Below are 12,517 nucleotides of genomic sequence, written 5' to 3' on the forward strand. Positions count from 1 at the left end.
ATAACTTTTTATACATTGTTGGATTTGATTTGATAATGATTTGTTGACGGCTTTTGCATCTGTTTATCTACACAGTTTTCTTATAATGTCTTTGTCTGGTTTTGGTATTAGGGCAATTCTGGCCCTATGGAATGAGTAGGAAAGTATTATCTATGTTTCTATACTTCCAAAGAGATTGTAGAGAGTTGTTATTTCTTCCTATGTTTGGTAGAATTCAGCAGTGAAACCATCAGAGCCTGATGCTTTCATTTTTTGTTGTTGTTGTTGTTTTGTTTTGTTTTTGATGCTTTCATTTTTGAAGGTTATTAATTATTGACTCAATTTCTTTAAAACATGTAGGCTTATTCAAATTTGTAAATCCAATTTTTATAGTAAGCCAAACACACCTAGGGATTTCAAAGGAGGAATAAAATATAATTATCTTTATTATATATCACATTCCATTATATTTTGGTTTTTCAGTAAACTACTCAACTCTGTCATAGTACCAGGAAAGGAACCATAGACACCACATGAATGTATAGGCATAGTTGTATTTTAATAAATTTGTAAAAACTATTTACTAAACAGAAAGTAGGTCAAATTTTACTCAATTGTCATAATAGTATAAAAGTTCTGGTAGCTATATAAATTTCAGAAAATGTAGATTTTAATATTACCAGTAGTTAAATTGATATTAATGTATCAATTAGGTCAGTGTGTCCAAAAGATAAAAAAAGACCTAAATAGAAATGCACCTAATAACATAGCTTGAAAACTCACGAAGTAGAAACTAAAGAAAAAAGGTGGGACAAGAAATAGAATCCTTATATATAATTGGAAGTATTAATTTTTGTCATTTAATATTTATAGAAAAATTAGATGAAAACATTACAATATCAAAGCTTTTTCTAAAAGGATTAACCAAATTAGTTTTGTCCTCTCTAACAAANCACAGGATATTTTTACTACAAATCATAAGCTGGACAATGAAACAGGTGTCCATAAATTCAAATTTCTTTACTAAAAGAAAAGCCGTTTCTCCACTTTCTATACTATATCCTTTGAAAGAAAGTCACCATGCAGAGACCACACTTACTGGGATTTATGAACCAACTCCTTGAGGGTTGAGAATCTATATATATTATTTGGAGTTCTTCTGCATGGATATTTGTGTAGCCCCCACTAATTCATTTGTTTGGTCACTTATAATATTATAATTATATTCATTAGTACAGATTTATTGATATTTACTTTATATTTTTTTAATGTTTATTTTTGTTTTTTTGTTTTTTTTTTAAATTTTTTTTTTAATGTTTTATTTATTTCTAGGAGGGAGAGAGAGAGAGACAGCGTGAGCAGGGGAGGGTCACAGAGAGAGAGGGAGTCACAGACTGAAGCAGGCTCCAGGCTCTGAGCTGGCAGTCAGCACAGAGCCCGACGCGGGGCTCGAACCCACGAACCGCGAGATCATGACCTAAGCGAAAGTCGGACGCTTAACCGACTAAGCCACCCAGGCGCCCCTAATGTTTATTTTTGAAAAGAGAGAAAAAGTGGAAAGGTTCAGAGATGGAGGAGGAGGGTAGAGAATCCCAAGCAGGCTGTATGTTGTCAGTGCAGAGCCTGATGCAAGACTCAGTCTCCTGAACCATGAGATCATGACCTGAGCCGAAATCGAGTCTGATGCTTAATTGACTAAGCCACCCAGGTATCCCAATATTTTGTACTTGAAGTTATAGTCCAATAATTCTTTCTCGAACGCCTCTAATTTTGGCCATTGAGATCTCTTTCAGTGACTCTGATGTAGTTTTCACATACTTAACATGCATTTCCTTAACTGTTGATTTTGTTATGTATGCACAAAAGTATGGGTATTATTAACCCATATTCCTGTGGGAAACAACTTTAACAAGTGGAGTACAGATTTATGTACAGTTTCTTTTGCCTTGACTCTTAGAGACTTCACTCCAAAAGTTACTTAGGTCAACCCGTTTGCATATCTCCTTCAAAGAGATTCTTCATACATACAGTTAAATGTTTTGTTTTCACAGTCACTATAACATCCTGGGATTTTTGATGTCCCTGCCTTTCAATTTGTTTCCTATTTGTATACCACAAGATTCACACACTCTGCTGTAAAGCTCAGCGAGTTTTCACAAATGCTGTGTCATGTTTCCCGCATTACAGTATTGCACAAAAAGAATTCCATCACCCTAAGATCTCTGTATTCAACCATCCCTTCCAAAAAATGGCAGAATTGATTTGTTGACTTTTCCATAGTTTTGCCTTTTCAAAAATATATAAATTGAGGTACACAGTATGAGGCCTTTTCGTACTGGCTTCTTTTATGATTTGTGTTATACTTAAGAAACTACAAAATTTTAATGTGATATATGATAAAAATAATTGTATTTTGTCTCTCCTTTGATATACAAATTTACAAATTTGTATAGGCCAATATGTTTTAAAGAAACTGAGTCAATAATTCATAACCTTAAAAAATGGAAAGCATCAGGCTCTGATGGTTTCACTGGTGAATTCTACCAAACATAGGAAGAAATAACAATTCTCTACAATCTCTTTGTAAGTATAAAAACATAGATAATATTTTTATTTTTAAATATTTTTTATGTTTTATATATTTCTGAGAGAGAGAGGGAGATACAGAATCTGAAACAGGCTCCAGACTCTGAGCTAGCTGTCAGCACAGAGCTCAGTGCAGGGCTTGAACCCATGAACCATGAGATCATGACCTGAGCTGAAGTCAGACGTTTAACCAACTGAGCCACCTAGGCACCCTGATAATACTTTTAATACATTTAAATTTCAACCATATTTTCTATTGCTTTATATTTTTTTAAATTTTTAATTCCTGAGTAGTTTTCCATTGCTTGATTTGCTACAAACCTTTTATCGATATACCTATTCAAGAACATCTTGGTTGCTTCTAGATGGAGTTGCAACAAACATTAACATGCAAGTATTTGTGTGAACATAAGTTTTCAAATCAGTTGGATAAATAAGACTATGATTGTTGGATGGTATGGTTAAGACTATAATTAGTTTCACAGGAAACGACTAAAGTGTCTTGCATCATGGCTCTTCCATTTTGAATTCCCATCACTGATGAATGAGACTTTCTGTTCTGCATATTAACCAGCAATTTTTTTTATAGCACATTCTTTTATGTGCATAGTGATACCTTATTATTTATGTTATAAGATTAAATAATTTGTATTTAGATTTTTGCAATAATTAGTTAACTTGGTTGATTTTCGAATGCTGAATTTTCCATGCACAACTGGTATAAGAAAACCAAGTTGTGATGTCTAATTCTTTTTTAGGCATGGTGGATTTAATTTGCTAATATTTTTCCATCTATGTTTATGGTGGATGCTGGATTATGTTTCATTTTCTAGTAATATTTACTGACTTTGGTATTAGGGTAATGTGCTTTCCTAATGAGTTAGGAAGTGTTCTTGCTGCTTCTATTTTCTGGTATAGATTGTATAAAATTACTAATCTATATTCCTTCAGTGTTTAGTAGAATTGGTCTGTGGACACATCTGGGTTTTGTGATTTGTTTTGGCTTTGGGAGGTTATTTATGGAATCAACTTATTTAATATATATTGGCTTATTTATTTCTCCTGAGTTGTAATAGGTTGTGTTTTCTTTTAATTACATTATTTCTTCCAACTATTAAATTGGTGAGCATGAAGTATTATTTTATTATTTATTATGGGACCAGTGTGTCTCCCTTTGCCTCTCATTTAGTCCACTAGAGGTTTAACAGTTGATGTTTTCAAAGAATCAATCATCTTTTGGTTTCATTTATTTTTTCCCTCCATTTTCCTGTTTTTAGTTTCATTGGTTTTTGTTCTTTTGTTATTTTTCTTCATCTTGCTTTAGGAGTAACTTGTTTTTTCTACAGTTTCTTAAGCTAGAATCCTAGATTATTTTATATCTTTCCTAATGAATGCATTTAATGCTATAAATTCCCCTCTGAACATTTACTTTAGTGCATCCCAAACATTTTCATTAGAAACATTTTTGTTTTAAAGGTACTCTTAAATTTCTCTCAAATCTTTCACAAATGTGTCATTTGAAGTACATTGTTTGTTTCCCAAATACTCGAAGATTTTACAGCTGTCTTTCAAGTTCATTTAATTCCATTGTTATCATAGAACATAGTTTGTATCATGTTATTTTACGACATGTTGAGTTGTGTTTCTTTAAATGTTTTATTAAGTTTTGAAAGAGCAGAGCAGGAGAGGAATAGAGAGGGAAGGGGGTACAGATGATGCACAGTGGACTCTGTGTGGACAGCAGCGAGCCTGATGTGGGGCTCAGACTCACCAACAGTGAGATCATGACCTGAGCTGAAGTCAGACGCTCAACTGACTGTGAGCCATCCAAGCACCCACTAGTTGTATTTTAAGGTCCAGATGTGTACTATTTTGGTGAATATTCCATGTGAGAAAAATGTGCATTCTGTTGGGTGAATTATTCTATAAATGTCAAATTGATCACGTTGATTGATAGTGCTATTCAGATTGTGTGTGTTCTTATTATCTGCCTGATTGGTCAGTTGCATTGGACAGAAATGTGTTCATGTTGTCAACTCTAACATTGGATTTGCATTTTATAACGATTACATTTTTCTTCCTCCTTCCAGAAGTATGTAGAGATCTTGCTTATATGTTCACCGGAAGGACATGGTGGATTGCTTTGGAGGTAAAGCCAAAAAAGTGTCAGGCCCCTTCTAGCATATGGTCCCCAAATATTTTCACTTTCCTCATAGTCCATACCCTGCCTCCAGCAGTTCATCACAATTCCCATTTAAGTGTTACTATTGACTTAGCCCTTAAGTGGCTTCTGCTTTAGGGAAGCTGACCTCGGTTGTGTCTTTCTGGATGTCTCCGTCTTTCAAGACTACAGGGTGGCATTTTCCCCAGAAACCTCAATTCTCTGATGCATCTAAAATAGTCATTATTTTTAGTTTTTCCAGCTTTCTCTTGTTAAGATGAGGGTGACAGCTTCCAAACTCTACGTATCCCAGCTGATACCATGACTCCCAACACTAGAATCTTTGCTTTAAATTCTCATGCACATTTTAAGCAATTTAAGAGGAAAATGGATAATTGGGCGTTTTGTATCCACTTAATTTTTCCCCAGAATCCATACTTTGCTCAGGTATTACNTTCAACAGTTTGGTCATTACTTATCTAGGCTTTGTTCACTTTGAATTTATCCTTACCAATCCTTACTCTTAATTTACATTTCCCCCCAATTTTGGAAAATTTTCAGCTATTTTTCTTCAATGCTGTAGTGTTTCACTTCCCTCACTGACCCCTTGGGGCCCCAATTTCTCATTTGTTTTGTCCTGGAGTTTCCAGAAGTCTTTTCCTTCTTTGCGTTTTTTGTCCCCTGCTATGAGCCTCTCAAAGTGCATAATTTTTCAATTTTCAAGTCTGATATTTTTATTTCCATTCTGCTGTTAAGCCCATTTATTATATTTTAAGTCAAAAACTGTAGTTTTCATTCCAAAATTGTTTTTATTTTCTTTGGTAAGATTTCCTGTCTTTTTCATTTATTTCATGTGTGTTCTTTTCTGCTTTCAAGACCATGGTTGTAGGAGAAANTTCCTTGAGAAAATGTCAACATATTCTTCTTCTTCCTAATTTATTGTTTACTGAATACCTTTAGATCATCTCCTGGGCTTTGTGATTGTTGATTTCTGTCGCAGTCATCTGGAGCATGTTGGTGTCCCTGTGTTAGCAGCCAGTCACTCATCCTACAGTCAGACTTACAACGATCTCCCCTTCTGTGAGCAGTGGGTCAAATCTCACTTTGACAGTTTTTAATATGGTTCTTTGAGTCTCTCCTGTACATGCAGAGATGGTTTGGGGGCAAGACAGAATTTTAGCCCCCATGGAGTCTGGGAATACACTTCTCTGGTTTTCCCGCTCCCTTGGATTCTCTTATCTGTCTCCTGCACTTTTTGCTGTTTCCTCGGTCCAGAAAGATGGTGAAATTTCTGTCCTACTATCTTCACATATTAGCAACTGAGGCTTGCCCTGGAGGAAAGGTCACAAAAATTAAAATAAAAACAAAACAAACAAACAAAAACCAAAACAAAAAAACAGGAAAAGAGAATTTGGAAACTCCTGCCAGTAGACGCTTTTCCATGGCTCTCTGACATTTTGTCGTGTCTTTCAATAAGAGGATCCTCGCTTAAATTTGGATTTCAGATAAACAGTGAGTAACTTTCAATGTGGGTATATCACAAACACTGTAGGGGACATATTTATGCTGAAAAAAAAAATGTTTACCTGAAAATCCTATTTAACGGGGTATTCTTCATTTCATCTAGAAACCCTACATGCAAATATGCTGGTAGATTATATTTAAAAATCTTTTCATGGGTGGTTATATACCACATAGCCTTGGAAATGAAAATAGTGTCTCTCTCTGAAACAGGCTAATGTATTTACTAACTAGTGTAATAATGATAATATCTCCCTCTGCATAATGGATAGCTTTGCTTGAAGCGTATTATAGGAGATTCAAACTCTTTAGGCTCAAGATTCCTAGATGTTGATACAACCTACTTTTTTTTTTTAATTTTGACCAGAGTTTAGAGTTATCATTGGGTAAGATTAGCTTTAGTTTGTGTGCACACCTAAAGCAGAATGCGAATTCATAATCTGGAGGTTTTAACATACTTTTTGCCATAGTTCATAGCAAAAATAGAAAATCTATATACGAGTATAGATTATTTGAATAATACTCAGCTAATTTATACTAATTGAACAGTATAGGCAGCCCCTGCAGAATACTCATAATTTTATTGTAAATTGAATACTTACTAAAGTAGACCATGTCATGAAGAAAGTCTTGATAAATTTAAATGGATTAAAATCATACTCATATTTTCTGACCAGAACAGTTGTAACTAAGAATCAATAACAATTATAATTAGAAAGTATGAAAATATGTTAAAACTAAGCAATGACAATTGAATTTAACAGTTTACAAACCTCCCTCTTCCTGAATTTTGTAATTTATTTTTACTAAAATAAACTTGACATACAGATTTCCCCATTCCCCCCTACCCCCCACTTTTGGAGTCCTTTCCTTCTAAAAATAATTTTGAGGAGCACCTATGTGGCTCATTTGGTTAAGCATCTGACTTTGGCACAGATCATGATCTCACCGTTCAGAGTTTGATCCCCATGTCTGCTGAACTATCAGCACAGAGCCTGGAGCCTGCTTCAGATTCTGTGTCTCCCTCTCTTTGCACCCCTTCATTAAATGGACTAAATGTTTCTGAAAATTTCCTGTTATCTTCAGCCTTTACCTTGTTGGAGACCAATGGCTGTCTTTCACCAGCACAATCTTCACCCACTTCGTGTAGCACTATTTCACATTGTATTAGCTTTAGATTATTGTATAATCTAATAAACTAGAATGGTTGGGGACAGCTCAGAGAGTTACATTTTAAAAATTGCCCCATTTCTATTTTCTGTGTGCACTTAAATTTTTTTCTTAAGGAAATGCCTTAAGTATATCCATGCTTTGAAAGGGTGACACTTTGTCTAAAACACCCAAAAATGTAAACTTGGCTTCCACAGCTAGAGGTTGTCATTAAAATCAGTTAAGCTATTAATATGTGTTTAAATTTAAAAAAATCAGAAGCTCATGAAATGGAAAAGAAAAGCAGGAACAGGGAGAACTGACCTAAGAAATTACATGTTGTTAGCATATGTGAGTCTGAGTGGTGTTCTCCAAGTCTCCTGATTATGTTTTGTCTGCTCTGCATTTCAATTAGTTCTTCTGAAATAGTGGCAAAACTTGTGAGAGTATTACAAATTGTCTAATATTCTGAAAGCATGTCCTTCGTTGTCAGTATCTGGTTCTAAGCTGTTTTTATCCTACAGTCTTTCAACTTTGTCAGATTACACTTAGAATGTATGACCCACTGCACTTCTATTTTGGGAAAACATCTATTTAGGGACTTTCTACAGGAATATTTTTAATACTTTATGCTAAGGCTACCACAAGAAGAAATTATTCAGAAACAGTTTAAAAATGTGAAACCCTTGCCTAATGCAGTTTTAGAGTGCCAGGAGAGAAAAGCATACCTCAATGTGTATGCTTAATGTGTGCTTGGCGTATATTTAAAGAAACCATGCCAAACAAGCTTGATTTCATGTGAAACTCAAGACTTTTTCTGTGAAACAGCATTTCCTCCCCATCCATTACAGGGAAACTTTCCCTTAGTTTCAGAGGTTATTATTAGCCTTGCCTTTCATATTCCAATAGAAATGGTTGGAAATATTTCACTTCCTCGCCATTGAAATGAGTTTGCTGAACTCTGTACTATTTACTTGAATGTGCAGAATGGTTCATATATGCTCTGTTGATTAGAGGTAGTTTTGCTGCAAATAGTATAGCTGTTTATTAAGCAAAGACTCCTTAATGCATACTGTGCTAAATGAAGTAGGTGGCGCTGTTCAATTTATCCAATTAGTGGCCAGAGTCATTTTGGAAAATACTAAAGGACCAAGAACTCCTCATTAAATTTTATTTATAAGAAGGACAGGAAAGAAGGATCCATGAGCCATCCCAGAGCAGAAATTCTAAAGGTATGGAATGCTTTAAACATTATACAGACTTGTTGGTTTATATAGGGATATAGTGGATTAAAATTAGTGTACAATTACACATGTTGAGTTGAAATTAGATGCACATGTACATATTCTTTCAGGCTCATGAAGTTTTGTAGGTGGCTTAATTAGGTGATGTCACTTAATACTTTAGTGATCATGGAAATAATACATTCTACTTATTTATTTCTTTTGTATCAGTCAGTTGTTTAATAAAGCCCTATGGAATATTTAGTCTGTGCCAAGCAATGAAAAAAAATAGAAACACACAGTTCCTAATTCATAAAGAAGCTTCTAGTCTAGAGAGTATAAAGCTGCAATGACAGTACAAGGCATTGGTGAAATACTGTTTAAGTTAGGCCTTAATAATAGCAAAAATACAGTTAGGGTCAAATGTCAGAGTATAAGGACAGAAATATCACATATAGATGAACTTATTTTAGAAAGCCGTGAGTCTGCAGACAGACGTTCAGGGAGGTGTTGATTCCCTGTTTCTGATGTACCTTTCCACTGATAACTATGCTGAATGATAGGAATGATACTTTTGTTTATCACTGAACTGCTTGCTCCCAAGGGCCAGTGTTAGGACCTAAATGATTGGTGAGTTTGGTGAAATGAACCAAACTTGGGTTGCTCACCTTTTCCCTGTCTCGGGTGACAGTTGCCAGAAGAAAATAAAGAAGTGTCTCTCTTTTTCTAGAATGAAAGTTTTACAGGTTGAAACCACTGCTCAGTAGGAATTGGAGCGCTGCTTCCAGCTTGGTGACTCATTTGTCTCTCAAGTATCCAAACCCAGGCAGAGAACGGGTAGGGAAACTTACTGAGTTTCCATTGACTTTCCGAAGACTTTCCACGTGTCCAGCACATCTAAGTTCATTCTCGTCCCTACTTCCCCGATGACCAGATTAATAAACTGGCTCTTGTTCGGCATTTGTAGACCTGGGCCAAATGCAAAAGAGTAGATTCACACCTCTCACCTTTCACACAAGAGTCATGTATGAATTTTATCCAGCCCCTAAATGGAATGAGGGGACCAGCCTCACTCTATGCATTTCTTTTCCTTTCCACCCCCCCCCTCACTGCAACTGCTGCTACTATTCTTATTCCTTAGCCTAAGCACCAAGAGTTGAATCCCCATAAGTAAATGCACAATTTATGCACTTCCTTTCATTGTTGAAATTTCTATTGAGACCAAAACTTTTATGATACAGGAGTTAAGAGATGCTTTAATAATTGTTCTTATTTTATCTCATAGAGTTCACTTTGTCAAACCACTTTACTGAGGTATGATTGACCACACACACACACACACACACACACACACACACACACCCCAAAAATGTATATGTAATTTATACAATTCGATGAGTTTGGGGAATGAGTATGTACCTCTGAAATCACCACTATCATCAAATCCATAGGCCTATCCATCTGCTCCCAGAGTTCCCTTTTGCGCCCCCCCCCCCCATTTTGTAAATATGGTCTTGTGGTAATACCAAGCGGTCTACCCTCTTAGGAAATACTAAGTATACAATGCAGTAATGTTAGCAATCGGTGCTATGCTGTGTGGTAGATCTCAAAAGCTTAATTATCCTGTGAGACTGAGGTTTTGTACCCTTGACTATCACCTTCAAAGTTTAAAACAGCCATCTTTGTCTGGGATGCCTTAACAAAATACTACAGACTGACTAGTTCACAAAGAGCAGAGATAATTTTCACAGTTTGGAACCTGGAACTTTTAGATCAGGATGCCGGTATGGTTGGGGGAGGGTCCTCTTGGAGAGTAGACTTCATGTATCATCACAGGGGGGAAGGGACTAGCGAGTTGTTCAGGGTCTCCTTTTGAGTGACGTGAATCCCCTTCATGAAAACTCCCCTCTCATGACCCAAGAACTCCCCTTTCATTACCCAAGCACCCCCTAAATCCTTCATCTCCTAATATGATCACATTGGGTAAATAAGATTGAGGGGGATAAAACGTTCAGACTTACCAACAGCTAAATCTTTTATTCAGATTATCATGAAAATGATATCTTAAAGTAAAAGTTTGGATGGACTTACGACCATAGGACCATATTCTTTATACATTTATATGGCACTTTTATGCATTTTAACTTTAGGATGACTTTTAAAATTATATATGATTTTATAGGAAGCCAAGCTACAAAGAAGTCAGTTTATTAAAGCTAACAGTAAATTCTAGGTGGTTGTTTTTCTTTTTTTCTTTTACATAATACCGTATACTAACTTCCTTGACTCAGATATGGTACTGAGTCAAGTCTATGGTACTGTTTTTCAATATTTTAATATTCTTTTGAAATGTGGAAATACTAAAATAGAATAGATGCTTCATATTACCGTTAAAACGTTTACTAATGACAAAGATCATAGAAAGTAATTTAAAGTCTTAGGCCATAATTCTGGACTATAGAACTGAAATTTCATTAATAATTACAATTACCAAATAACTATTACAGTAAAATAATGCTTAAAACTTAATTAAAATTGGTAGTATATCAACCTATGCTCCAAATAAATTATATTTTTGTTTGTTTGTTTTGCTCCAGCTAGAGTGTGAATACATAGAATGCAAAAATCCCAGTTGTCTAACTAAGAATACCTTGTTCTCTGGGGCACCTGGGTGGCTCAGCCAGTTAAGCATCCAACTTGAGCTCAGGTTATGATCTCAAGTTCATGGGTTCAAGCCCTGCGTTGGTCTCTGTGCTAACAGCTCAGAGCCTGGAGCCTGCTTCAGTTTCTGTGTCTCCCTCCCTCCCTCTCTCTCTCTCTCTCTCAAAAATTAATAAGTAAACAAAAATGTTTCAAAAAGAATACTTTGTTCTCTAAACATAAGAAAGTATAAAATTGAAAAAAATATTGAAAAATCTAGAACTACAGGTGGATAATTCATTCAGTAAGTATTTATTATACATATATTCTATGCAAAATGCTGTACAAGGGATTGGAATCACAATATTGAGAGAAAAATGTTTATTTGGAAGAAATGGGCATTTTATGAACATATCTATAAAATTCTATCTTATCAAATCAGAAGAGGCTTTGTGAGGCAGGATAATTTGTAGTTTGATGTCAGTAAAGTGATTTGAAATTAAGCAGAAAAAGCCCAAGAATAGGCCTTCATGAAACAGGAGGAAAAACATTTTGTAGGCATCACATAGTGAGAAAACTGGGGATGGACAAATGTTTAAGGATTGGGCAAGGCAAATAATGATTAAAGGTTTGTAATAATCCATTTTGGGTATTAACACATGTTTTATTTTGAGATGGAGAGATAGAGGCAGAGAGAGACAAGGGACAGAGGATCTGAAGCTGGCCTAGCAAGGACAGCCAAGAGTCTGATGTGGGCTTGAACTCACAAACCATGAGATCACGACCTGAGCTGAAGTTGGTCACTTAAATGACTGAGCCACCCAGAGTCCCCTTAGGTATTTTTTTTTTTAATTGTTGCCATGACTAGAAACCAATGAAGGCTTTCAAACAAAGGACAGAGAGAGTGTTGATGAAGATGTTGGCAATGAAATATTTTTTTGTTAAGGAATTATTATGGTTTGCAGAATGAATGATACATGTATTATTATTTTTTACATCTTTAAAAACTCCTCTAAGTATGGGGCACCTAGGTGTCTCGGTTGGGTGGCCGACTTCTGCTCAGGTCATGTTCTCGTGGTCTGTGAGTTCGAGCCCCGAGTTGGGCTCTGTGCTGACAGCTCAGAGCTTGAGCCTGCTTTGGATTCTGTGACTCCCTCTCTCTCTCCCTCTCCCCCACTCAAACTCTGTCTCTCTCAGTCTCAAAAATAATATAAATATTAAAAAAATTTATAGATAAAAATTTCTCTAAGTAGATAAT

General features: G+C 35.5%; 1 long non-coding RNA gene across 2 annotated transcripts in view; it reads left to right on the forward strand.

The window, feature by feature from the left end:
- LOC144242692 (uncharacterized) overlaps nucleotides 1-12,517 on the forward strand; it is a 283,166-nt gene that overhangs the window by 44,041 nt on the left and 226,608 nt on the right. The window lies entirely within an intron of this gene.

The sequence above is a fragment of the Crocuta crocuta genome, unplaced genomic scaffold, assembly GCF_008692635.1.
Source record: "Crocuta crocuta isolate KB4526 unplaced genomic scaffold, BGI_CrCroc_1.0 scaffold36, whole genome shotgun sequence".
Classification (NCBI taxonomy): domain Eukaryota; kingdom Metazoa; phylum Chordata; class Mammalia; order Carnivora; family Hyaenidae; genus Crocuta; species Crocuta crocuta.